This window comes from Hipposideros armiger, unplaced genomic scaffold (genome assembly GCF_001890085.2).
Source record: "Hipposideros armiger isolate ML-2016 unplaced genomic scaffold, ASM189008v1 scaffold_629, whole genome shotgun sequence".
Lineage (NCBI taxonomy): Eukaryota > Metazoa > Chordata > Mammalia > Chiroptera > Hipposideridae > Hipposideros > Hipposideros armiger.
Genome location: NW_017731979.1, coordinates 441,298 through 468,060, shown reverse-complemented (window position 1 = coordinate 468,060; position 26,763 = coordinate 441,298). Strand labels below are relative to the sequence as shown.

At 41.8% G+C, this 26,763-nt stretch overlaps 1 long non-coding RNA gene across 1 annotated transcript in view; it reads left to right on the top strand.

Moving 5' to 3' along the window:
- Positions 1 to 468: 468 nt before the first annotated feature.
- Positions 469 to 26,763, top strand: part of LOC109372360 (uncharacterized) — a 39,343-nt gene continuing 13,048 nt past the window's right edge. Inside the window, exon 1 of the long non-coding RNA XR_002122035.1 lies at positions 469 to 655. This is a non-coding gene — a long non-coding RNA (uncharacterized LOC109372360). The remainder of the gene's footprint in view (positions 656 to 26,763) is intronic.

Here is a 26,763-nt window from a genome sequence, read left to right as displayed (position 1 = left end):
TACTCTCACAGCCAACAATAACAGCCTTTTTATTAATTCTTATTTCTGGTTGCCAGAACAGTGCAACTAAGGACACTCACAAAAGAGGACTTCCAGAACTGTGTCAGAAAGTGGCAAGAACAATGGGATAAGTGTGTTCAAAGCGAGAGGGGGTATTTTGAGGGTAATTAATAGCAATATGTCTTTTACTGTAATAATTTTTTTTTTAATTTAAACATTCACCGTATTTTTTGATCAAGCCTCATCTATTATGTAGAGATTTAGCTCAAAGGGAGAGAAAAAAAAGAACCTAGTGATTATTGAGTACATAATATGTCCTAGATGCTTTTACAGATGCCATTTCTTTTAATCCTCCCAATGACCCTGAGAGATGGATAATCTTATCCCACTCTGGGGTGGATGCCAACCAGGACTCAGAGAGATTAAGAAATTCACTGAGGGTTACAGAGTCAGTAAATGTTGAACTGCCAGTGAAGACCCACATCTCCCTGGGTGTAAAGCCCATGTTCTTTAAATTATATTATATTCTCTTGAGGGGGGCTGGTAAGATTTCGAGTGAGAGGCTGGATGTCGATGGATTTAACAAAGGCATAGGTGTTGAAGAGGTGGACGTGGTCACAGAGGAGATTCCAAGCAGCAGAAGGAAAGCATGGAGGTAGGAAAGAGCGGAGAGTCTGGTGGTGGAACGCAGGGTGATCTCTGTAGTGTGGAAACCTCTTCCCAGGGACATAAGAGAATAGTTAGAACCCAAATTGTAGAGGAGCCACGATAGAAGATCAACTTTCAGTCTCCTTCTTATCCTCGCTCTCTAGAGTGAGCCAGCTTCCTCTCTGTTTGGGGGATCTGCCAGGCCATTCCTCACCCCACTTTTTTTTGCATCTTCTGTTCCCTCTCTTTGGAAGCTTTTCCTCTACTTACCCTTTCCTTCCTCACCTCTCTCCACTAAACACTCCTCCTGGCTTCTTTGTCTGTCTTTCACCTATCAAGTCCCATCAGCCCCCGCCCCAATGTCACTCCCTCAGGAGGCGTTCCTGGACCTCTGAGCCTGCACTGTTTCCACAGGTCCCCAGGGATGCTACACTTGCTATCATCGTTTCATGTCTATTCACCACTCTATTCACCACAAGGAGACTTGGACTTTAAGTCTCCTGGAGGCTGGAACTGTGCCTGCCCTGTCCATCACTGTATCCCAGGTTCTAACATGGTATTCGGGACAAAGTACATGAGGAAGAGTTATTTACTTTATAATTTAGTGAACAAAGCAATGAAGGAAGGTGTTGGTTGAAGACGTATTCCCCACTCATGATGTTTCCTTCCCTATCAAGGGACTTTTCAATACAGTGACACTCAAGCCATCTCTTTGCCCTTCTCTCTTTCCTCCACGGGAGGAAGAGTGGCTTGCTGAATACAGAATGAGGAAGGACCTGCATGTATAGCTCAGCCTCCATCCTGGGAGCCACCTGCCCACAAAACACATAAATGACTGCTCTGCTTGTCCCTTGCTCTGCATTTCCACAGGGTATGCCCACCTGCAGGGGGACCTGTGGCTGGTATTCAGAATTAGAAAGCCCTTTCTTGCCATCCACCTGAGCAGCTTCCTCAATTCAGTTTTTATCAGTAATAAAGCTGCTTTAAATCTCTATCTGCCTTATTCCTTGTCTAGTGTTTTAACTGACTCAGCACATGAGTGGAGAGAAGGGCTTATTTATTAGACCTCTCCAATCCCAACAGAAGGCATGCGATTTTTATTTCCTAAAGGGAGCACAGGTTTTTTTAAAAGTTAGAAGCAGTGCTGTAGTTAATGTGGAACCTTTGAAAAATATTGTGTAAGGAACTAATACATTTGGATTCAGCAATCTGGCAAACATTTGCTGAGTTTCTGCTCAGTACAAAGGGCCGCACTTGACATTGTGGAGGATACAGGGATGAATAAGAGGTATGCCAGGCCCGTCGAGAGCTCACCTTCTATCAGTGAAGACAGACACAAACATAAATAACTTTAATCCCAAAGCAGATTGTGGTAAGTGCTATAAAAGGGGAATAAACAGCATCATATGGAGTTTGGGAGAGGGGAAACCTTACTTAAGAGTATGGAAACCGCTTATAGAAGAAAGAGGAATGTCTTCTTCTTGAAGAAACGTGTTGAAGTGTGTCTAACCTAGGTGGGTTAACCTGGGGAGCGAGGCTGGGGATCAAAGGGATCCTTGGATCCTAATCCCTGGTACAGAACAAGGAAAGACTATGGAATGTGGTCATAAGAAGTTATATCCAGATTAAAGGTGCTAAGTGAGAAATAGTTCCTAAAGGAGCTCTTGTCTGTTAAAAGGCAAGCAGGTTGCATGGGGTGAGTTGGTGGGCAAATTGCAATTACCTGGGTTGATGAGCTTTTTTGCTTTTTAGAGTTCTCTGAGGCTGGTCCTTCTGTAACTATGTCACATTCTCTCATCCTTCCACCTGGACTAGGACAGAGTGTTTTGTTGGTGGCCCCAGACATGGGCCCAATGCATAGATCTTCCTCTACATAATTGATCTAAATAGGATGCAGTTCCACTGACAAGCAGGGTTTGGCGTGTGCGCTCCATATGACTGATATAGGGAAGAGGTATTTTCAGGTTTGCCATCACCCGTGAGCCCTCTCACAGGTACCAAGGTATAAGAGAGGGACCGAGTATGGGACCTATGAGCGATCAGAATCACCCTCACTCAATGCACAAGATTCAGGCCCCCAGCATACACTTTGTCCTGAATCACCTAGCTTACCTTTCCATCCTGGTGGACACTGGTGGTTGGGTTTCACCGACCTAACATCTAGTCTCTTTTCCTTCTAACAGTGCCTTGAATTTTCTGGTGGTATAGTTTCTCTCTGGTCACAGTGATTAATTCAGGAATGAAAACAAAGCCTGAACCACTTCAAAGAGAAACAGTTCTGAAACTTGGCACAACTCTTGTGAAAGAGGCACTCCCTTCTCTGGGGGTGCTAAGCTGGTAGGATGGAAGCTTAGCATTTACTCATATCAGGAGAAAACCTGCCTAGGACAACACAGTGGAGAGCAGAACCAAGCTGTGGAGAGAGGAGGATGGTGAAGGACCTCATCTGTATGCTCATATTCAACCAAAATGAAGCCAAAATTATTTATGGACTTATGGACTTTTAAGTGACATGAGCTAATTCTTTTCCTTTTCAAGCTGGTTCAAGCTGGTTTGAGTTAGGTCTCTATCAATGGCAACTGAGAGAGTACCAATTAATTTACACAGATGGCGCGCCAAGTCTGAAATGTCTCTTTCATGTATTTTCATCGTCTGATGCGTCTGTTCCTCTTTCTTCCTTTTATGATCACAGTTTCATCTTTAGATTTGGTGCCAGGATGCCCTCACAGAACTTCCTGTCCAGACAAACAGCAACCCAGGGCACTGTACCCTGCTCCGGGTCCTGGGAACCAGGGTGAGGTTTAGAAGTGGGGTTGGGTTGGCCAGTGAGCTTCTGAGTGTAGAGTCACTCAGTGACCTGGGGGTCACTGACAATCAGCCTCCAGGCACTAAGTAGAAGCATACTTACAGGACATACTGCAAACTCACAAAAGCATCAGACCAAGGTCCTAAGTAGTCCAGGCACTGGGACAAGAACCAGAGGGATGAAGACAGCTAACCTAGGATGACGAATCTGAGGATGGGGCCTGAGGGCTGGGGTCTGCTTAATGAACAGAAAATAGAGTCACTTGGGAGAACGTTGGAGGATTTCTCAGGAGATAGCCTGGGACCGCAACTAAGGGCCGTTTTGTGTGGGGCTTTGAAAGCCAGACCGAAGCATTTGGAATTTATGGTAAAAATGGAACTTCATGCCTATAATTCTGGAGGAACGTGCAGGGGACTAGTGACAAGGAAATCCACTAGAAAGCTCCTGTCTTGATGCAAGATGTCTGTGGCTTCAAGTCTGGGTGACCAGGAGACAGCTGGCATCATACCTGAGGAGAAGGGCCTCCACATGCGAGCTGGTTTTGCAGGGTGAAGGAAGGAGATTTGGAGTTAGATTTTAGATGTGTGACATTTCATGTGCCAGTGAAGATAATATGGAGCCTACCCACTTGAAGCTCCGGAGAAAAAGTTGAGCTGACGGGTTCGAGTTAGGGGTCATTCCCTTGAAAAGACAAAGTGAGGCCATGAGTGTGACTGACTTTTAAGGAAATAGCCTGAGAAAATCTGCCTCTTGATTCTTTCACTTGCTTTATGGAAGGAGACTAGGAATCCATCTAATAGCACATAAACTTCAAAAAATATACAGTGATTTAGAAGGAAACAGAGAAGTCTAGAATAGGGTCTCATTGGCTGCGCTTAATGGCTCCCTTTCGGGAACCGATCCAGAGCTTTGTTGCAGCTCATTGTGACAGGAAAGCTGCTGTCCTCCAAAAGACCACACACAAACTCAGGCTCTAAAAACAACTGGGAAAAATCATAAAAAATTTTAAAAAGGCAACCACCATCCAGAAAACATCACTCATGTTTTTATCTTTTATTTGCAACTCTGTGGCAGAAAGTCTTACTGCAGGAAATCATCGCTGACAGATTATATCGGGTTTGCAAGGAATTTGTGGATCACTTACTGATGTCAAGGAAAGAAATGCAACGAGGCAGATGAAATTACTACCAAGGATTATTTATCATTAACCTTTCCCTCCTCTTTGTCCCTGTATTCCCTCCGTTATTAATCCCTGACAATATTTCCTCTCCAATGTCTCTCAGAGCAGTTTGCCAACCCATATTTATGTGCCAAACTATACCAAGCAATCGAGAGAGAGACGACGAAATGGTTTCCACCTTCAGGTTTCTCAGAGACAAACAAGGAAAACAGATAAAACACAATTCGCTTGCTGGCGCCTACCGTCAGCCAACGCTGTGTTAAAAGTAATGATGGAGAGATGCTCTCAATCTTGTTGACAAAAAAGATTTCTCCCAGGAAGTGATATTTCATATGTGATTTATGATATGGCTTTCAATATAAGTAGGAATTTTCCAGTCAAAGAAACAACGGGAGAAGGGCATTCCAGGTAGGGTAATAACTGAACAATCTTACTTTATTAACCCATCAGCTTACCAAAACTTATTCAAGTCCTAGACATGGGACCTAGGCAGTAGGGATACAGAAATAAATGAAATGTACACAAAGCAGCAAGTGATATTTTTAGAATCTATTTTCTTTGCCTCAGAGATACTGGTCTGACACATTTCCCTTTGTCTCTCTTGGATCCCAGTTTCTATTGACACTTTTTTAAAAATATAGATTATTCTAGGTGCTGGGATGGAGAAACTGAGCCCTTTTATAACATGGGCAGACCCTGTCACAATGAGGTCATTGTTTTGCAGGGGGCTTTATTCATAGTTTTGAAATCTCGGTGTCTTCTTTCTAGGGCATTAATGACCTCTCTCTCCTAGGCAGCTGGGCCAAGTTGGGATGGTTGTGGTAGCTCTGGATACCTACGGCAATTAGAGGTCCCCCTGCTCAGTTGCCTGGGGAGACGTTCTGATTTCAGCGCTGTCACATGTAATCCTGCCTTGGTGAGGATGAAGCAGTGTTTGAAATGACAACGTAAGCCCTCTGCCCCATGTGGCAGATGTAAAAATAGACCCATTGCTGCCGGGAGTGCAACGAATGTCACCTTTTACTTTCTCAGTGTTCATTTTCCTTTTTCTAGCATCCTTCCTCCTATTCTGCAAGCCTTCACCATACACACACCAGTAAAGTGAAGACACAGGGAAACAGACATGCTCTGTGCTATCTGGTGTCACGCGCCATCATGGTGGCCAGTGAGTCTGGGTGAGGAGATAGAGACCATGAGGACGTGCACGGTTTATCCCATCATTGTCTTGCTTCTGCAGGGGACTTAACCAACAGCTGGACTGAATTTGGGAGCAGATTGACTAGATGTTGTGACATTGTGTAGACACAAGTCCCATGTGTCTCTGCAGCAGCCCAGGGGGAATGGAAGCACCTCTTGTCCTTCCACTGTCAACCTTCCAGTATCTTCTGACCTTGATCTTTTTCTTGTTGGTTCCATTTTTCTCCCCGTCTGGGAGGCTTCATTTCTCTAAACCCACCCTCTGATCAGCGTTCAGGCCCTGCTGATATTTTGTTGTGGTTGTTATCTCCTATCCAGCTTTCTCGTTCCCACTCCCTCTACCAAACCATTTGTTACCTCAGATCAAGATCGGGCCACCTCTCTGCCTCTAGACGCTCCCACCCAATCCCTAACCGCCATGGCCTCCTCCAGACCTCCCTGTTAACAATAGCTTTTAGCTTTCCTGTTAAACACAGCCCACGGCTCGTCATGAATGCCGCCTCTCCAGGAAGGAATTTAGAACGGCTCGCCTTCTTCCCCCCTCTGCTCTGCCTTCCCCCATCAACTCGGAGCTTCTGATTCCACATGCCGAGGGTGCTTCTTCTGTACCGGGAAGGGCTGCCCGCTCTGTCCAAGGCCACTTGTCTGCATGCTGCTGACCCGTCTTTACTGTGCCCTTGAAATCAGCCCTAAGGGACTGACAGACGCTGTGTCCTCAGTATTAAGAAGAGTCTTCCCCGTCGTCAGTCTGGCAGAGTCTGCCCAACTTCATGTGTCACATATCATTGTTTTAAGCCTTCTAATGTGACACCGCTGCCACTGGCATTTTCCTGGCTCCAGATGCAGTGTCCTAATACTTAGAGGAACAAATTAGCTTGAAACTGGGGATGGCAGCAGACATCTCAGTGACCAGGATTTCAAAAGACAAGAGAAGGTTAACTCCATTTTGTTTGGAATCATGACTCTATGCCAGGAGCAAATCACATGTATGACCCACTTTTCACCTCCCAGGACCCTTGATTCTGGTTCCCCCAAATGGCTATTCAGAGGGCATCTATCTGGCTAGAAGAAAAAGCAAGAATAATTTTAAGAGGAAAATATATGGAGAAAGAGCTTATGAAAAGATACCATGGAGCCTAAAATATCCCTGCTTAATTACTTAATGAGCAATAATGATTTGCAAGATGCCAAATACATATTATCTAATTCAATCTTCATAATGACCTCCTAGAGCACATAATTTTGTTTCTTTGTGGTATACAAGGAAACTAAGGTGAGAATTTAATCAAATTCATTCAGGTTTATGAATAAAGAAGCTGCGATTAGAACTACATTTATATAATTGTCACATTAGTATTACTTCCAATGCCACCTCTCAGACCACCAGTGACAGTGCTATTCCAACCTTCATTCAACAAATATAACAAATACTTACTGAGTATCTCTAATGTCACCGGGTCATGTGTTAGAGATCAACTTTCAGTGATGAATAAGACATGTATTTAGGCCTCAAGAATGTTCAGGTTCTTACTATGTAATCACAGGCACACAAGAATAGACAGGTAAGTAGAACACAGAATGACGATTACTGTGACAAAAGCAACACAGAGGGTGTCGCCTACAAGTGACGCTTTTTGGAAGAAATGGTGTCGAAGCTGGTACTTGAAGGGTGAGTAAAAGTGAGTAAAAATAACAAGTAACAAAGATTCCAAGGAGAAACGTGTGAAAAAGCACAGACCCGAGAGTGTAAATGGAGCACAAAGAAATTGACCACAGTTGGAGGGTAATGTGCAAGGAAGTAGGGGAGGCAGTGACGGAGGCTGCGGCCAGGCTGTGTGAGCCACATGAAGTAGTTTGTCCCTGATCCCAAGGACCACAGAGAGATTTCGAAGGCTTTGAAATTAGGTGCTGTTGTGATTTTTAAAAAATCACTCTGGGATTAAAATGGCGCCAAGTTGAATGAAATGTGAAGACCAGTAGGAAGGCTGTGCTAGATTTCCTACAACAGCTGATATAATCTGGAGAAGAGCAGTTGTCATGGGGAGAATAGGAAAGATTTGAAAGTTGTAGGAGATTGATTTGATGACCACTGAAGACTGAATTAATGGCCTCAAGAGTCATCTGAGAAAGCAACCAAGTAAGGTGCTGCCTTTCTCCTTTTGTGAAGCTTCTGGACCAAACTCTACATCTCGGGGGGTTGGGGGGACTGTCTTCCATGAGCCTCTCAGAGCTAATTCCGACCTGCCTGCTGTTGCTGTCTACCTCAGCCCTTACAGAAGTCCAAGCCTTTCTTCTCATCCACTGTTCCCTGCTGCTATCCTCTGGTTAGCTGGTATAGTTCACTTTTTTTTTTTCTTTTTTAGTGCCTATTAATGGGACTGCCGTCCTTCACCTCCTGACTTTTTGACTAGCCAAGTGGTCCTGGAATTGGGAGAGCAGCCTTCCAGGCTTAGAACACTTTTGTTTGCATTCTTGAAGGGCTCTTTGGAATACGTGGTTCCTGGAGAGAATTTTGGTAGAAACCATAATGATAATCCCTCACCCAGGTTTGGGTTAAATGGCTGTAAAAGAGAAGGGCTGCTTTAGAGGAGCTAGTATGTACTGAGCTCTTGCTGGATATCAGGCTCTCAGACTACATTCTTTCATGTAGTCTTTGCAGCTGTGAGGTTTTTACATCTGCTTGCTGGCTGTGGAATGCCTTTCTCCTGTCCAGGAAGATAAAATTCTTTTTTAAGGCTCAAATGCAGCAGCATGGAACTGAGTACCTAACATTCAGCACGTCCTCGAGAAACAGTAGTAGCTCACTGCCTTCTACCCTACAGTCCTCTTGCCAGCAGGGGTTTTAGCTTTGGTTACTCTTAGGCCTTGGACTGCAAGGATTCCCCACCAGATGAACTTGACTTTCTTATGGAAAAGTATGAGAACAGTGGGAAGGTGCAAGTGTATGTTCGTGTGCATTCCTGTAACAGACAGGCACATGGGCTGCGCTGCACCTTTTCTAGTGAGGTATGTAAGCCCAGCTGTAAGAGATAAATACACGTAGAGGGAGTCTGACATTATGAAAGTGATAATGTTCATTTAATAGGCTACAGAATGTGTAGCAATAGAAATATCAGCAGGGAGAACTAGCCTCTTTCAAGGCTGATGTTAATGGTTTCAGCAATATGATGAAACTTGGGATGGAGACAGCAGAATCACACACACACACACACACACACACACACACACACACACACATACAATGTATTGGCATGTACCTCTCTGTCAATCTACCCATCTATCTGTCTCACACCAGCCATCAGCGGACAAGTATATCAACATTACTTTTTCTTCCACGTCCTGTTGGGACAGAGGTGTTTTTAATTTACAGTTTTGTTTTGTTTTTTTGCTGCACTTTTTCAACTTTACTAGTTCTTGCCTTAAGCTTCTTCTTTGAAATATCTGCATTCAGAAATTAAAAATAAATCCAATGGGAATACACATTGTTTTTAATTTTCTGAGATCCTTTCGGTAGTGTTTGGAGCTGGGGATGGGGAATGGAAACAGCTTTTAATTTATTTTCAAAGCTTGAATTCTACTATCTACTTCTGAGAAACTGCCAATCATTTGAAGATGCCTCCCTTAGCTTTCAGTCCCTCCCAGGCCTTGTTCCTCCTCTGTCTGACCTGATGGCAAAAGTATAGAAATCTAGAAGTCTGGAACCTGTGGGGGAACTTGGAAATGTTCATGTATAATTGCTTATTTTTAAAGGCGAGGAAGCTAAGGTCCAGAGAGAGAAAGGTCTCATAATTACAAAGTGGCAGAGCCTGAAATGACCCAGGTCCCTTAGTTCCCGTTCAGGACTGTTTGGGGGCAAAACTGACACCTCTGCTTATGCTGCTCCCCTGCTTGGAGGAAAACCTATGATGCCTCTTCCTGCTCCCAGGATCGCAGGAAGCCTCGAATCAGCCCCAGCCACATGAGGACCCTGGAGGTCCCAGGCTTCAATGATCATCCCTCACCAAGTCACTCGCCCTCTTTCTGTCTTAACTAGTGTTTCTTTCCTGTCCCTTCCTTATAGAGACAACGCGTGGGCAGGACGTCATGGAAGGGAGGCTTTGAGGATGTTAGAGTTTAGCTCACTACTAGGTGGTCCTGAGATGCTTGTGAATAAATAGAACTGATGACAAGGCCATACAGACACACAATCTGAAGCTGTGCTGACCCCGCCTCCCAGCGTCTTCCCAGGTGCACACGCTTTCTTCCCGCTCCTTAAACACACTCGCCTCAAGCCTCTGCACTTGCTACTGCCTCTTCCTGCATCCCTCCTCTCCCTGGAATCTGCAGGGTTTGCTCCATCAGCTCCTACAGGTCTCTGTTCAACTGTCAGCCTGTCCGCGAGTCCTTCCCTGATTAGTCTATTCAAAATAGCCCCCTGCCCCCAATCTCCCTATTTATAATTCCCCGCTTATGATTATATTGGCACTTATTACAGCACATTATACTTGTTTTTCGGTGTATTGTTTCTTTCCCTAAAAGGTTCCACGAGGTTGTTTCGTCTGTCTTATTCTTTGTTATATGATTTGTATCTACAAATGAGTCTGGCACGTATGGCATTCAAATGTTTATCAGTGTGGGAATGAATGAATGAATGAACAAATGCCACATTCCTCTTATTAGACTGTGGGGACTTCGGTGTCCTCAGTGGCTCTAGTCTCATCGATCCTTCTCGGTTAAGATGGCTCCTGCTTGGTTAGTATTCACATTTGCTGATGCCACCCAAGAGTTTACGGATTCCCCTATCGAGCTGCACAAATGGTGGGAATGAGACGCTACCTTCTTTCCCATTTATTTCTTGTTTGGTGATTCAATGAACATTCAATGAGCTGGCTGTCAGGGAGCCTGAGTTCCAGCAGTGCACAGCTCTCCGCTCATGTCCATCCCTCCGCTCTTTGGGCCTTGATTCATTGATCCAGACCATGTGTCTTCCAGCTTTGACAACTCTGGTTTGGGGAACACTGGCTTCTGGCAGGCTTCACATCGGGGAGCGTGGCCACCGTCTTGGGGAAATTGGAGCTCTCCCCGAGAGGAGCAGGAGAGGGTCTCAGGCACAGGAAATAAAGCAGGGCCCCCGTCACTCAGTCAGACATGGTCGAGGGAAGAGGTGAGGCCCGGGGACTGAGTCACAGGTCAGGCTGAGGTCTCGGGTAGTCGGAGTTCCCTCATGAGCTCCTGAAATTCTCCCAAGTTGGGAGGCCTGGGAAGGAGGCTGGGGTCAGGCCAAGGCACCGAGAGCCCGGTCAGTGCGCTACATCAATAAGCAAGATGATGTTTGGCCTCCAGGGGCCTTATTCTTTTGTCTTACATGTCACTTGGTTCAGAACTTGGGTGGGAAAGAGAAATGCTGTTTCCTGGGTCCCTTCAGTGCCCACACCATCAACATATTAGGCAGTCAACAACGCTTACGGAATAACTGCCATGTGCCCAGCACTGTGGCAGCAGGGCTCTGTAGCAGGTATGTTCTAGATGCGTTACACATGCGCTCACTTAAACCACACAGTGACTTTGGAGGCAGGATTACAGTTCCCGTCTCACAGAAGAGACAACTGTGGCTCAAAAACGTAAAAGAACAACAAACAAAAACTTATCCCGGGTCGGCACAGGTAGTGAATGTGGGGTCCAGAACATGTACTTTGTTACGTCTGATGCGAAAAGTTATATTGTCAGATGTGGTTTCTGGCAAGAGTCACAGCCTACTGGTGAGAACAGTTAAATGACTTCCAAATTACACCTTCCCAACTGTGTCCCATTAGGCACGCGCTGCAGTGGGGAAAGAAGGCTGTGTATTCAGGCTGAGGGATGCAGGGTTATCAATGACTTCTAGCAGGGTGATGATTGAGTTGGATTTTGCCATTTGAGTGGGAATCTGGCAATCTTGGGTTATTACCTTACCATGTACTATCTGTTTGATAGTAAGCAAGTTATGGAACTCTTTTGGTCTCAGTTCTGTCATTCATAAAATAGGGATAATAATTGCGGCCCGCTGGGTGTGTAGGGGATTAAATGAGGTAACACTAGTCAAGTTTCCATCACACTCCTTGGCCGAAGGTAAATATTCTTTGGTATTGGTGTTCTCTCCATTGGGAGAACTGGAATAAGGAGAATTGTGGGGCTGAGAAATTAGTTTTTCCTGGAAAGACATGAGTCAGTAGGACACATCTTTGACTTCTGGCCATGAGCTGCTTTGAGAGTGATTTACGCAGGTGACTTCCAGAAATTCAGACTTGGTATCATTTCCTAATGGGACCACTGTGACCACTCGAAGGCCTGAATTTGAAACATCCTAATGTCTGCCTTATTTGATGTTCGCAAACCTTTGAAAGGGTAGACAGAAGCCAGATGTTCAGGGAACTTTTATTGCTTATGTTGCTGTTTATACAACTCTATGAGACTATTACCATCCAGTGTCCTAATGCTTACCCCAGAAAAGCAGAAGGTAATTATCATTTCTGGGAGTGCTCAGAGCGCTTGGAAACATTTTCTGTCACCAAAATATAAACAGGAGGTAATTTTCATTTTATTTGTTTAGTTCTTCATTGTTGCTTTCTCTCTTTTTATGGAATAAAAAAGAGAGAGCTGCACACTACATTTGGCTTGGGATTAAAACACAACAGTGTCCTCAGATTGTCTTGTAAAGACCATGGTTGCACTCTTTCCTGGACAGGTTGGTACAGTGGCCAGGTCTTGCAAAAAAAAGTTTAAAGTGAAAATTGACAAATGAGATCTTCCCTCCCCCCCTTGCTTCTGAGCAGAAAAGAATGCAAAGAATAAAATGAAGCAATCTGGAAAAAAATCCAATGTGGATTTCAAATCTCCCTCTCTGTCCACATCCCCCAGCAGCCGTTCATGGAGGGAAGGAAAGTAAGCATCTTTGGAACAGCTTAAATTGCCAATAATTATGCTGTCAGCTTTGGCTTGGAACAACCTTTGGTCTTGCCCATGATAAGAAGAATGATCCACCTACGTGTGGAGCACCTGGCTGTGTTAAAATGAAGAACTGTGGTCCAACTCCAGGTAGACTTTGCATCAGCTGCACTTGGGGATACAGCCTGGCAGCCCCTTTTTCTTTCTTTCTTTCTTTTTTTTTTTAATAAGCTCATCAAGGAATTCTTTCTCACACTGTAGTTTGAAAAACGCTGGCACAAAATCTGCTAAAACACAGATTAGAAGACACAGCTGTTGGTTTCCCCAATAGTTAACTAGAAACTAATTTGGCTCATTTTGAAAAACAAAAGTCCCCCCAAATTAACAAAAACAAAAGATAAATTCACTGTTTTTCAAAAGCCTGCCCGTCTTAAAACCTCCCTTCTATATCTCCTGCTTTTCATCTGTGTGGTGCGCTCCCTCCCTCTCTCCCTCTCTCTCTCTCTCTCTCACACACACACACACACACACACACACACACACACACACACACAGTTACAACATGTTCCAAATAGCTGCAGTGACTTTGAGCATATGCCCTGAGGCCATAGCTCTGCCAAGCTCCAACAAGAAGAGGAGGTCAGAGCTAAGTTCCACGGTGGGGGCTTACCGCACAAGGACACAGCTCTCTGTACCCCTGGCCTTGGCCTCCTTACTGTTAAACAACTCCTTTCCAGCTTGTTTCAGTCTTCTTCAGCCACAAAAACTTCTCCACTGCTCCCAGCTGAAACTCCTCCGTTCCTCTCCTCGGGTGCTGAGCTCTTTATGAAGTGTGCTTTACTTATTCCTGTCTGACTTGCAATGAGGTAAATCAAGTGAAATGTCACCTGTGCAATGGTCTCCAAAACAATTTCTCATAGACGAGTTCAGTCTTCACAATATACCCCAGTTGGGCACTGGAACGCTCCTAGATTTCAGAAATGGTGCTGAGACTCCAGGGGTTGAGTGACTTCCCCGAGATTAGGAAACTATTGGGTCATCGGGAAAGTCATGACGTATTTTTCTGTTTTTCAATGCAAAAATGCGTCATGACTTTCCCGACGATCCAATAGTTGGTGCTAGAGGCAGATCTCCTGTCCATTACACTGTTTTTCATGTAAGTTTGATGTTTTCTTCATCAAACTACATTTAAAAAAAAATATTTAAGGGCTGGCCGAGTGGCCTGTTGGTTAAGAGCTGACTTGGGACGCCAGCTCTGAGCAGCAGGGCCCCAGTTCGGTTCCCACATGTGGGCCAGTGACACTGCCCTCTACAGCTAAGATGGTGAACAACAGCTCGACCTGGAGCTGGGCTTCCGTGAGTCACCGGTGACAGTGTAGGCTGCAGTGGGCTGCCGTAAGTACCATGAATGGCTGGCAGCCAGCATGAGTGGCCGGCAGTGGGTGTGCACTTTCGTGAGCTGCCGTGAGCCACTGTGAGCAGCCGTCCATTGGCTGGCAAGCAACTGCCTCACCCGGGAAGAGCGCAATGAGAATACCAACATGGGCCAGTGAAGCAACGTCCTCCACAACTAGACTGAAGAACAAAAGGACAACAACTTGTCTGTTCCCCTTTCCCGACTCCCCAACACTGTTCCCCACCCCCAATTCCCCAATAAAAAAATCTTAAAAAAGAAAAAAAGAAAATTAAACAGCTATATGTGCCAGAAGCATACTAGATACTCTGGGATTTAAAGGTGTTAGCAGAGCCCCTCCATTCAGAAATCTAGTCTTTTTAGATAGTAAATGAGGTTCACAATAAATTTCAGATAACCTTGCTACGGTTTGAATGTTTGTGTCCCCCCTTCCCAAATTTATATGTTGAAATCTTTATTTGGAAATAGGATCATTGCAGATGCAATTAGTTCAGTTAAGATGAGGCCATACTGAAATAGGGTGGTTTTCTAATCCAACGTGACAGGTGTCCTTAACAAAAGGAAGTTCACTCATATGTGGGATATAAAACAGAAGGCAACAAATGAACAAACAAAGTAAACAAGCTCATACAGACAACAGAAGAGTGGTTACCAGAGGGGAAGGGGGGTGGGGGAGGATGAAGAGAGTAAAGGAAGTCAAATATATGGTGACAGAAGGACGCTAGACTCCAGGTGGTGAACATACAATGCAATATGTAGATGCTGTATTACAGAATTGTACACTGAAAACTTATATAATTATTAACCAATGTTACCCTAATACACTTAACTAAAAAACAAAACAAAACACATAAAATAAAGGGGTGGTGACATGAAAAGACACAGGGAAAAGACAGCCATCTACAAGCCAAAGAGAGGCCTGAAAGGGATCCAACCCTACCAACGTTTTGATTGTGAACCTGTAGCCACTATGTCTGAGAGATAGTAAGTTTCTGTTTCCTAAGGCACCCAGTGTGTGGCACACTGATAAGGCAGCCTGAGCAGACTAGTACTGAGGTCTTCCTGCTCCTTTGCTGTACACTTATGAGTTTAGGTTGTCTTTGAGTCCAGACTGAGAAATATTGGAGGAGGAAAAAAGAGGAAAGTCATCACCAGTTTCGTATTATTTCCAGTTCTGGTTTCTTTCCCCAATCTGCCTGCTACCACTTAAAAAAACATATTTCTCGGGCAGCTACTCTGTGCATTCCGTCCAGGGTGTTTTGTGCCCTGAGTGGGAGAGACAGGATGGAGTGCACTCAACCTTGACTAGAACCCAAGCTGACAGTTTTGGGGTTTCTTGCTTAGATTTATAAGGTTGATTTGAGGAAAAGGATCTCATGTTATTCCATCATCTTGTCAAGAAATGGAAACAGGGAGCTCTCATCTCCTTTCTTTCTTCTGAGACTAATTTCTTTCCAGGCTCAGTTGAGAATTGCTAACATCTTTTTGGTTGCAATAAATTTCTGAGTTCATTTCGCTCATTATCGTTCAGGGTTGAGGGACTTTTGGACTTTGGGGCGATAAAAGTGAATGATCTCTCTTTACCTTTCATGTTAAGTAAATCAGCACCCAATGGCAAGGCGTTCTTAGGAAGCCTGTTCCTGATTCACCTGGATTTCATCCAAGTCAATTTTATAGACATTTATTGATGTCCTTTTTTTTTAACATAACTTTCAAATGACACTAAAAGAATAAATCAGGCATGGTTCTTTTCTTTAAGGAATTCAGGCAAGCCACTTCTCAGGGCGTTGATAACCTCGATTTACAAAACAAGAATAATTATACTCACCATACAGATGTTGTGTGGGTATTTTGAAATAAATAAAAAATAAATAAAAAAGCATTTTGTCAATATAAAGTGTCATGCCAGTGAAAGATAATGATATTTTATTTGCCCTAAATGTGTCTTTTTTTCAAGCTTTAAGAGACTGAAAATAGGATTTGGGGTTTTGCTGAATAAAACTGTGTTTACTCACTCCAAATCCCTTCAGATGTTATTCCCACCGCTTATCAACCTATTGTAGTATTTCAAGGCAAAACAATCCTGATATTTTTAGTCGGGAACTGTGCAGCAGCCTCTGCTGGCACTTGCCCTTTTGGAGATTATCTCAAGCATCCTTAAGTCTTTCTGAAAGAACAAGTACTAGAACTGCACACAATATTCCCCTAATAGACACCCTGGGTCTTGGAAAATGGGAGAGTATGACATACTCAGATTTAAGGAGAAAATGTTAGTGCATAACCCCTCATGTTAATATGGAACTTGTCTTGGCTCTAGTATCTTTGCTCTTTCTACTTCACACCTGTCAAAATAGGACTCATTTATTCAACAACTAATCTTCCAGCCCTTGCTCTGTGGCTATGGCAGCGAGCAAGACAGGAAAGGGCCATGCTTTCAAGGGGCTTGCATTGTAATGGAAGAGGGCGAAAAGAAAAAAGAGGGGAGGGGGCAAGGAGAGAGAGGAAGAGAGAGAGAGAGAGAGAGAGAGGGAGAGAGAGATCAGATAACAGTAAATGTTCAGGAGAGAATTACAATAGGGTTAGATAACAGAGAATAATAGGGTGTCAGTAAAAGCCTCTCTGAGACACAGTGAAGGCCAAGAACAAGAGCATTCTAACCAGAAAACATAGCTATTTCAAAGGCCCTATGGTAATCTTGGCACTCAGGCAGAATAGACAACAGGTCAGGGGCTGGAATGGAGGTGACAAGTGGTACAAGATGAGGTCACAGAGACGGTCAGAAACCAGATTACACACGGCTTTGCAAGTTAACGCAAAGAGGAATTTGGATTTTATTTAAGTGTGACAGAAGCCATTAGCGGTTTTTAAGGAGGGAAGCAACAAGTTCTGATTTACTGTTAAAATCTTTCACTCTGTCAGCTCTATGAAAACCACATGGTATTTCTCCTTCAGGACCCATTTCAAGTGTTTTTTCTGTCAAATATCCTTCCCTCATCTCCAGGCAAAATCAATCCTTCCTTCATCTTGGGCCTGATCTACCATCATACATAGTCATTTGAACTTTGGTGAGTAATCTGATTTAACTGAACATGAATGTTTCTCTTATGTAAATATGAGAAGGATAGTATACTAGTAAATAAATACATATACAGAAATTGCTGTGGCGCATAGTAAGCTGTTAGTACGTTCTGGTATTCTGCAAGTCCTTAGCACTTTGAACTTAAAATTCAGCAGCAATTTATTTTATCTTAAGTTCTAGTTGGTCATTTGTCCATTTGATTCATCCCAATGACTAATTCCTTTAAGACAGAGATTTACTGTATCGGTGAAAACTGCATTGTACTTCTCCTTCAGGACCCATTTAAGTGTTTCTTCTATCAAAATAGTCTTCCCTCAGATCTAGTAGAGTTATAGGACCTTCGTGAAATGGCAGAGATTGCTGTGTGTTCACCAAAATCCATTTCTTTCTCATCTTATGTAAACAGCTGAAGAAAATTTCCAATCCCCCTGTTACTTATGACCACGTGACTGCGTTCTAGCCAACTGGCTGGGACGGGAAACAGATGATTCGAGATGATTTCCAAGCCTGGCTCTTAAAAACCTCCCATGGGTGATTCTTCCATCCCATTTTCTTATTTGCTGGCAGAGAGTGAAAAATTATAAGTTCCATGGGAAGGCTGAGCAAAGAAGCCTCGGACCCTGGATCACTGTAAAGATTATCCATCGGATTACTGAATGATGGAAAAACAAACCTTATTTTGATAAGCTATTAAAATGTCAGAGCTTATCTCTTGCACTGCTAGTGTTACCCTAACTAGTACAGCATACAATCATACGTGTAAAATTTGTGTTTACTTTCTCCTATTTTTTTCTCCTTTATTCTTTTCTATTATGAAAGATGCAAGGCATCCCATTTTTTCCTATTTTCTAGAAGAAGACTGGGGAAGGTTATAATTTTTCCTGATTGTTAAAGAAAAGGACCAAGCCTTGAGTTCTTTATTTGGGTTTAGGTAAAACAGACACATAGACAAATGTACTAGGAAAGTGGAGAGTGGATTAGGAAGGAAGAAAGCAAGATTCCGATAGACCAGTAAGGAGACAGTCATAATAATAGGAAGAACAAAAGACGACATTCTGAATAAGTAAGTGAGGAGGGTAGAGAGAAACAGATGGAAATCGCAGAATTCTTCACTACATACCATACTCTCTATTGCACTGTCGCCTACTTACTAAAGTCTCCATTTCATCATGCTGGGAAATTAATTGACTTATCCTAAAATGAGTAAAGTAGATCTGAATTGAGGGGCTCCTTTTGAGCAGGGTTTGTAGTTAAAGAAAAATAGGTGAAGACCCTTGGTAAGTTAGGAGAAATATAATACTACTACTACTACTAATAATAATAATAATAAATAAAAATAATAACTGTATTTTTAAGTGTTAAGTGGTACCACACAGAGAAAAGTTTGATTCACCTGGGTTATTTTTTGGCACATTTCCAGACTCAACGTGAGGAAAATAAACCCTTGGGGGTCTTCTACTCCTGACTTTCAGGTTTCAGATGGCAACTGGCTACATGACTTTCAAATTTTTATTTCCAGCTCAGACTTCTTCCTGAAGTTTACACCCAGTATTCATTTGCCAAAGCCTAAGCGTCTTGTTAAACTCCTTTCTGTTTCCCAGTTTAATCTATCACCAGTCCCTATAGAACTTATCTCTTAAATGTCTCTTAAATATGATTTCTCACTTTAATTTAAAAATGGATACTGGCTAACAGTCTTTGATGCAGTTTTTCTCCAACTTATCACTAAAAATATCTATGAAAATACATTTTTTACAAGAAAGAACTTGTCAACAGCATCATTTTTAAAAACTGTTAAAAATTACTGGAATCTAAATTATTTTTAACAAATTACCAGAGATTAAAACAATAGAAAAAAATTTTTTTAACAAGTTTCTATGGAGCCAGTGGAAACACATCAAATTTATCATTTGGAAAATACTGTAGGAAATTGTCTAGTTTATTGTCTGTGGCTCTGAAATAGAAAGCCTAAACCAACAGAAAATTGAGCCAATAGCCCTCTTTTAAATGGGGCATTCTGTTAAAGCAGTCACCATGAAGCTTTCGTTCCCATCTTTTCCATTTTGTTCTTTGTCTATACTCAGTGCTCCTTGTTATATGTGGAACCCATCACACTTGTACTTGTTATAATAAATATCTGGCTCATAAGTAAATTGTTACCTTCAGAAGGGCAGAGGTTTTGTCTGTTGTGCTCATCCCGGTTTTTAATGCCTAGCAGAGAGCCTAGGAAGTAATAAATGCTCAACATTATTTTCTCCTTGGACTACAACCATTTCCTTACCCAGAAAATAAACTGGTTAAAAATAAAAAGACAATTGACAGTAATATATGACATTTGGAAGGTGGAGCACTGAATGTAAAGGATCATAGGCTGAGACAGAAAAAGAGACTTGTTAGCAGATTACGTTGTGATTCTTTTCCTCATGATAGTCCACTGGTTTGAAGGACAATGTACCAGAGAGTGGACACAGGAAAAACTCCAACCTCTGTCGAGCAGACCTGCAGATGGCTTTAGAGCCTCATGTCCCCATTTCTTGTTTAATGATGGTATTTAACCATCACTCAAGTGAACAGTGCCTGGAAATGAAGGCTGGCAAACACGTAGTATATAGATAGATACGCAGCACAGGAACACAGTATAGATAAATCTCATCACATAAACACGGTATAGATAAATCTTATCACATTTGAAAGTGAGTAAAGTGAAAAGTAAACATCAAACCTACTGCAGAACTCGTGGAAAAAAATCATCTCGAACACACAGGAGATCTTTACACCTATGATTCACAGGAACATTTTACAAAACAAAATGTTTCAAAAGAATGCAAGGAGTGATGATCCCTATAAAATAGAGAGGCTTAAACAGAGAACCAGTTGAGATGCAAAAGACAGCAGGCTGGTAAGACCAAAGCGCTAACAGAGATAAAGAAGTATTGCAAAGGAGCCAACAATTCAACAGCCAACAATTCAACAACCCAACAATTAAATTCCATTTAATTCCACAGAATTAAAATTCCTAGTAGAGGTAATGAAGGGGCAAACTAACAGTAGGACACAAATTTCATGATGTGGAGGACAAATTTGAGTAGTTCTACCAAAATACAAAGGAAAGATGAATATTATGAGGGAAAAATGACAGCTATAGAGGAGAAACTATATAGGCCACAATAATGTAGGGGTAGTTTATGTTACTTTTCATAGTAAGGATTTGAGATTTTAACCTCATAGTACAGTCATGTTCTGCTTAATGATGGGGATATTTCTAAGAAATGAGTCATTAGGTGATTTCATCATTGAGAGAACATCATTGAGTACATTTACAACAAACCTAGAGGATATAGCCTACTACACACCGAGGTACATGGTATTGCTGCTTGCTCCCAGACTACATACAGTGCAGCATGCTACTGTATACAACATGAGGTTAAATCAAGCACAAGAGAATATAATGCAATCAAGAGACGCAGTAAACACAATATGTACGAAGTGGCTGCTGGCATAATGGCATATTGTTCTACAGCAAAGTGTATTTTTTATAAGTAGAAAAGGTACACTCAAAATAATGATAAAAACTATAGTACAGTAAATACATAAACCAGTAGGATAGTCGTGTATTACCATTATCAGTATTATGTACTGTACATAATTGTATGTGCGATACTTTCATAGGACTGGCTGCGCAGTAGGTTTGTTTATACCAGCATCACCGCAAACATGTGAATCATGCATTGTGCTATGACCTTACTACGGCTACAAGAGTATGATGGCCACAATGATGCCACTAGGCGACAGGAAATCTTCAGCTCCATTGTAATCTTATGGGACCACCTTTGTATGTGGGGGGTTGTTGACCAAGCCATCCTTATGTGCGACACGACTATATTTTCACAACAATACTAGAATTTAGGATTTTTTTGTAATTTTTATTTTTTGCTTTGTAGATAAAGAAACCAAGGTTTAGTAATGTTTAGTAAATTCTGGGCATAATTAAGAATCCTCAGGGGAACTGTGTGTGTTCCTTCTATCTTAACCTCCAGCAGTCTGCAGACTTGTTCCACTGTGTGGGCTGCCCTCGCTTTGCTCGTGCCTTCTTCATCTGGTTAACTTTTATTTTACATCTACTTTAAAATACATCACCAGCTTCAGAGAGTATGTCCTGAATCCTCCCACTCCCAACCCCCATCTAATTAGACACCACTATTCTGGTTACCATTTACTGTCTGAGTTCATCTTCATTCATCCTTGCACTCCATGCTTGGTTCTATCTTTATCTATGTTTCTACCACTCCCACTCTTCTGTGAACTCACTGAAGAGAAAGATGTGCACTATTGAGCTTTGGGTCCCAACCACTTTTCACACTATTTAAAACATTGTGGGTTTTCCGAGCTGTACCAATTTGCTGAGAGACGAGCTGTGTGTGCAACTGAAAATCACAAATAAAGCAAACTGAAGGCTATATTAGAGTTAAACTTACAAAAGTTCATTTGTGGTTTAAATTCATTCTGAGCCCAATTTAACTTATGCTCCTTTGTAGAGAAACTTTTGTTTTTCTTTCTAAACAGGACTTTTTTTTTTTTTTTGTATACTTGGAAGTTAAAAAGAATCACAAGTTGTGTTAAGGAGTTACTGTCATTTTATTAATATTGCCTAGTATATACTTCTCATTTGCAAGCTTCTTGCTTTTCTTTAAGCTGGGGAAGTTCTTTATCATTATTATTATTTTATTATTGAAATTATTTACTTTGTTCTGCCTTTCATGTCATTTGTGTTCTACTGTGAATTTCATATTGACTTTGTTTCTGAATTTGAATTTGGGCACAATTTGTGGACTTGTTCTGTTTTAGTCCAAATGGAATTTACTAATTCCATTGTTCTTTCAATATGACAAATATGTTTTTCACTTCTCTTCAGTCTTTTTTGGCATGAAATTATTTTCTTTTTATAACTGTAAGCTCTGGTTTTAAAGATTCTAAGTCTCCAATATCCTGTTTACATAGAAAAGTTTCCTATCAATTTTATAATCAAATAAAATAGCTCAATAAACAAATGCTAACCAACTTCCTTATAATTTTCTTTATTTTTTCAGTTTCATAAAGAACATATATTGTTCATATAATCATTAAAACATAAAAGTTATAATATTTATTTGGATTATTGATAGGGTATTTGTTTACAAGTAATCTGATAAAGAAATGATACAACTAATGCACATATTTTTGGAAGTTTAAGGCATATAACATGTTAATTTGATACACTTATATACTGCAAAATTATTTCCACAATTACATCTCAATAAAGCTGGAAAAAAGATTCAACTAATAGAAATAATATGCTTGCATTATTGGGACATGGCCAAGGATGCAGAGGGAAGACTAGAGTCTCCTACTCCTGCTGAAGCCACTTCCCTTTCTCTAGAAATGGCTGCATCTGCTACTGTTGTTTGTCTTCCAATGGCCCATGCTAGTTTACTTCCATATTTAATTGCAATTCTTTCTTTATAGAAATCAAAGGCTACCAGACACTTTTGAACATGTCCTGAGCTGTATTCAGAATCACTCCAGGCTTCCATCACTGCCCCATTGCCTTGGAGCAGATACAGGTGCTCCAGCTCTCTTTTCCCTCCAGACAAATTATTTTCCAAGGTACCACTTGATCCTTCATGCACATAACTCCCTACCAAGTCTTCCCTGGAGTCCCCAGGCATTCCCAGATTTAAATGTTAGAGTTACTACACTGTGGGCTGCCAAGTTGGAACTCCATCATATATATGACTGTGCTTAATTTGACTGATGGGCCTTACTGTGGGCAGGTCTATTGTTTTGCACATTCTTGATTATTGGAAGGCCTGAAGGACAAGATATTGTACCAGTATTGCACTGTGACTCAGAGAGGACTCGGTAACTTTAGGAAAAAGTAGCACTTAGCTGTTTTGTGTCCATGGAATATAGTGTCTCTACAGGAGCGTGCCATCCTCCATGCACACCCTTCCTCCACTGAATTCATCAGAACTCAGATGGGCTTAGTTCTGAGTCAGTCTTCACTACATGAGCCTCTTAGAAAAAGGGGAAAACCAGGACTGGAAGCTTTGGGATTATAAGTAGTGTTGACTTATGATTTGTGAAAGTGTTAATTCAATAATATTAATATTGCAATAATACTAATACTGATACCCACATCAGCTCTTAGTTATTGAATATCTATGTTCTAGGCTCCTTGCTAGGAGATTTACCTGCAGTATCACCTTTACTCTTGACTGCATCTTCATGAATTAGTAATAATGCTCCTCACTTAACAAAAGAAGAATCTGACTAATTGGGCAGGTTAAACAACTTGCCACAGGTAACATAACTTAAAAGCAGTAGAAGCTGCTCTGTTTCTCTCTAAATCCCTCTGCTTTCAATCACTCTACCATTAACATGATGCTGGTAAGTGTGTTCCCATGTATTGGGTGAAATTGTACTCATATCATCATCATTAAGTCTGAACTCTGGGCTATTTATTCATTGGCAGTGAACTCTAGGCTCTTGCTACAAAAAGCAGCTCCCAGGCTTGAGGAAAAAAACTAAGACTGAAGATTAGAAAGTAGGGTGCTAAACAGAAAACTGAGACCAAAGTCCAGCTGAATGAATGGTAAATTAATTCAAGGGATGAGAAATTCTCCAGTTCAGATACCAAATGAGCAAATGTTCAGAACTCAACATGAACACTGAACTTGGAGCAACCTGTTGATGTGACTGTATCAAAGCAAAGGTGCTGCCCTCATGAGGAGAGCTCAAGAGGTGGTCACTGGATGGACCTGCAGAAGTCTCTGCCCTTTAACATATATCTCTTCTCTCCCAGGTCTCCAAAGCAGCCTTGTGCAGAAACTCAGCAGTCTAGAAGGCTAGCTCACCTCTCAAAGGTCTGTAGAGTCAGTTCATCCCCACTACAGCTAATTGTCCTATTAGCTCTTCATTCTTGATCCAGAACTTCTGGAAGAAACTGCCTTCCTTCAATTTCACCAGGACATATGTAGCTCTGAAGATTCTCACATCTCTTGGCTTCGACAGAGGAAGAAACACTTTCTGGAATGTCTTGGTTTTCCATTCATGGTGGAAACCAGACCAAGTGAAAAAGAGTAAAAACAGGCACAACGAAGCAAACTTTTCTCATTCTCTAGGGATATAGGGTTGATAAAATTTCTCAGTTGTAATCCTAACTGAGAATTCTTTTAGTTAAGTAAAAGGTAGATGAGCCATTAGACCTCTCTTGGGTGACCCAAGGGATACAAGTTTCTGGGGTACCAACTTTTCTCAGTGTAAAGGAAAATCTTCCAGCAGTCAGATCTACCCTGAGATGGAATGATCTATATTAGGAGAAGATCCACACATCAAGAAAGGATAGACATATTGCTAACAGAGCCCAGATTGGCAGTTGGTGGGTACGTTGGAGATGGGGCTCCAATATCACAAAAGAGATGGGATTTGAGTTTTTAAAGTTCCTGCATCAGTTAGCTATTGCTGTGTAACCAATCATTTCAAACCTCAATGGCTTAAAACAATAAGTATATGTTATTGCTCACATTGGCTATGGGACAGCTGAATGGTTCTTCTAGTCTTCTCCACAGTCAGTGGATCTGGGTGCAGGTGCCTTTGCTGATCTAGGTTGGGCAACCCCATATATTTAGGAGTGACAGGCTACAGTCTGGTTGAGAATGGCATTGGCTGGAACGAATGAGTGCTTTCATGAGGTCTTTTGTGTTCCAGCAAGCTAGCATAGACTTGTTCATATAGTGGTAGTAGGAATCCAAGAGAACAAGAAACACACGGCCCTTGAGTTCTACTCCTGAAACGGGCATTTTTAATGCATCTCATTGACTGAAACAAGTCACAAGGTCAGCCAGGGTTCAAGGGGTAAGAGAAAAAGACTCTGACTCTTCAATGAGAGGAACTGTAAATACTCACTGCAAAGTGTGTGGATACTGAAAGAGTCAAAAATGTTGGCCAGTTTATTGTAATTGACCATATTCCTTCCATCTCAGAGTAGGCAATTTCAGTAGATCTCTGGGTCTATCTTATTCATTTAAAAAACCATGATGTGACTTTTATTTATTTTTCCTTCTATGAATATATATATCCTGCTTTATACCTTAAACATGTATGGTTTCTTACAGTGATAACCTGCAGAGATCAGCTATGGTTCTTGGAATAATTTATAAACGTATCTGGAATTCTGTCCTGTCTTTCTTTTACATAATTCTTAAGGCAATAGACAAACAACAATGGGAACCACCACCACGACAACCCAACAACATTATTTGCACCATCATATTCAGAGTTCATAAAAGCAGTTTATGTGCAACTAACTTTTGAGGCCGTCAGCGCGTTGATTTAGCAGAGGGGAAACTGGGGCTCGTAGAGCTTATAGAATTTGCGTAAGCTCAGCCAATTAAATGTCCTCAATATCAGTATTTTGGACTCTTTTTACATTTCTTAGGTCTTTTCCTGGGAAGATATTACCTTTTAAACAGGGACATTTCCTTCCTCACATCATTAGGAGTCCATTTATAAGTGTTAAGAAATAAGGTTGCTCTTTACATCCTGGAGCTCACATTCCTTTCCACAGTAAGTAATGTGTTCACGGGGACAATTTGTTCCTGTCCCCATGGGGTTAGGAACAATTCCTACAAATTAGGTTGTAGTATTAGTTCTCCATTCTGCCTTCCTTGCCTTACATGTTCTATTTTACACATTTCAATAATACCTAATCCTCAGTGACTACCCACTCTGGGCCTCACATAATTCTAGACCATTTGATGATATGTCATAAGAACTCCATGAAACAGGCAGGGTAATATGAAAAACAAGGCTGAGAGGTATAAGATGACTTATAAGGTAACACAGTTCATTAGGGGTGAACTCAGAATTTGGACTAAGTTTGAGTCCAAATCCCATTTTCTTTCTAGTGCATTCAAATCTTCCTTATCTTATCTCCTGAAATAGATAATAAATTCCTGCCTCTTTCTGGCATTTTTGATGTTTCTCTCATATTTATAACTTCATGTGTTTATTTGTGCATTACAAGTTTGGCAACAGCTGATAACCAACGTAAGAATTCCTCTCTGTATATGCAGGGAAAATAGAGAGCAGGCTGGACAACCGACCTGCTCGAAGTTGTCTGGATTTTTGATGACTGAGCTAGGACTTAAAATCAGATCTGTCTTGAATTCTGAGATTTATTCTCATTCAAATATCTTTCAAAGGCATCAGACAGTAAGACCGCTGCCTTCTCTCTATTTGTTCACTTTAAGTTTGTAGTCCGCATTTCTTTTTTTGGAGGGAGGGGGAACACCATTATACTGTACTTTCTAATTCGACAATATGTATCTCTTCTCTATATTTGACTTCAGATGAGACCTTTCTCCTAGGCCCAGAGGGCATTTTCAAAGGAATAACATGTGTGCTTCTCCATCTTCTTGGAAGAAGACCAGGAAGAGCACTTAAAACCTGTTCCCCTGGAAAGCATTCCCTCGGGGAGTGAGAAATAGAACTACGAA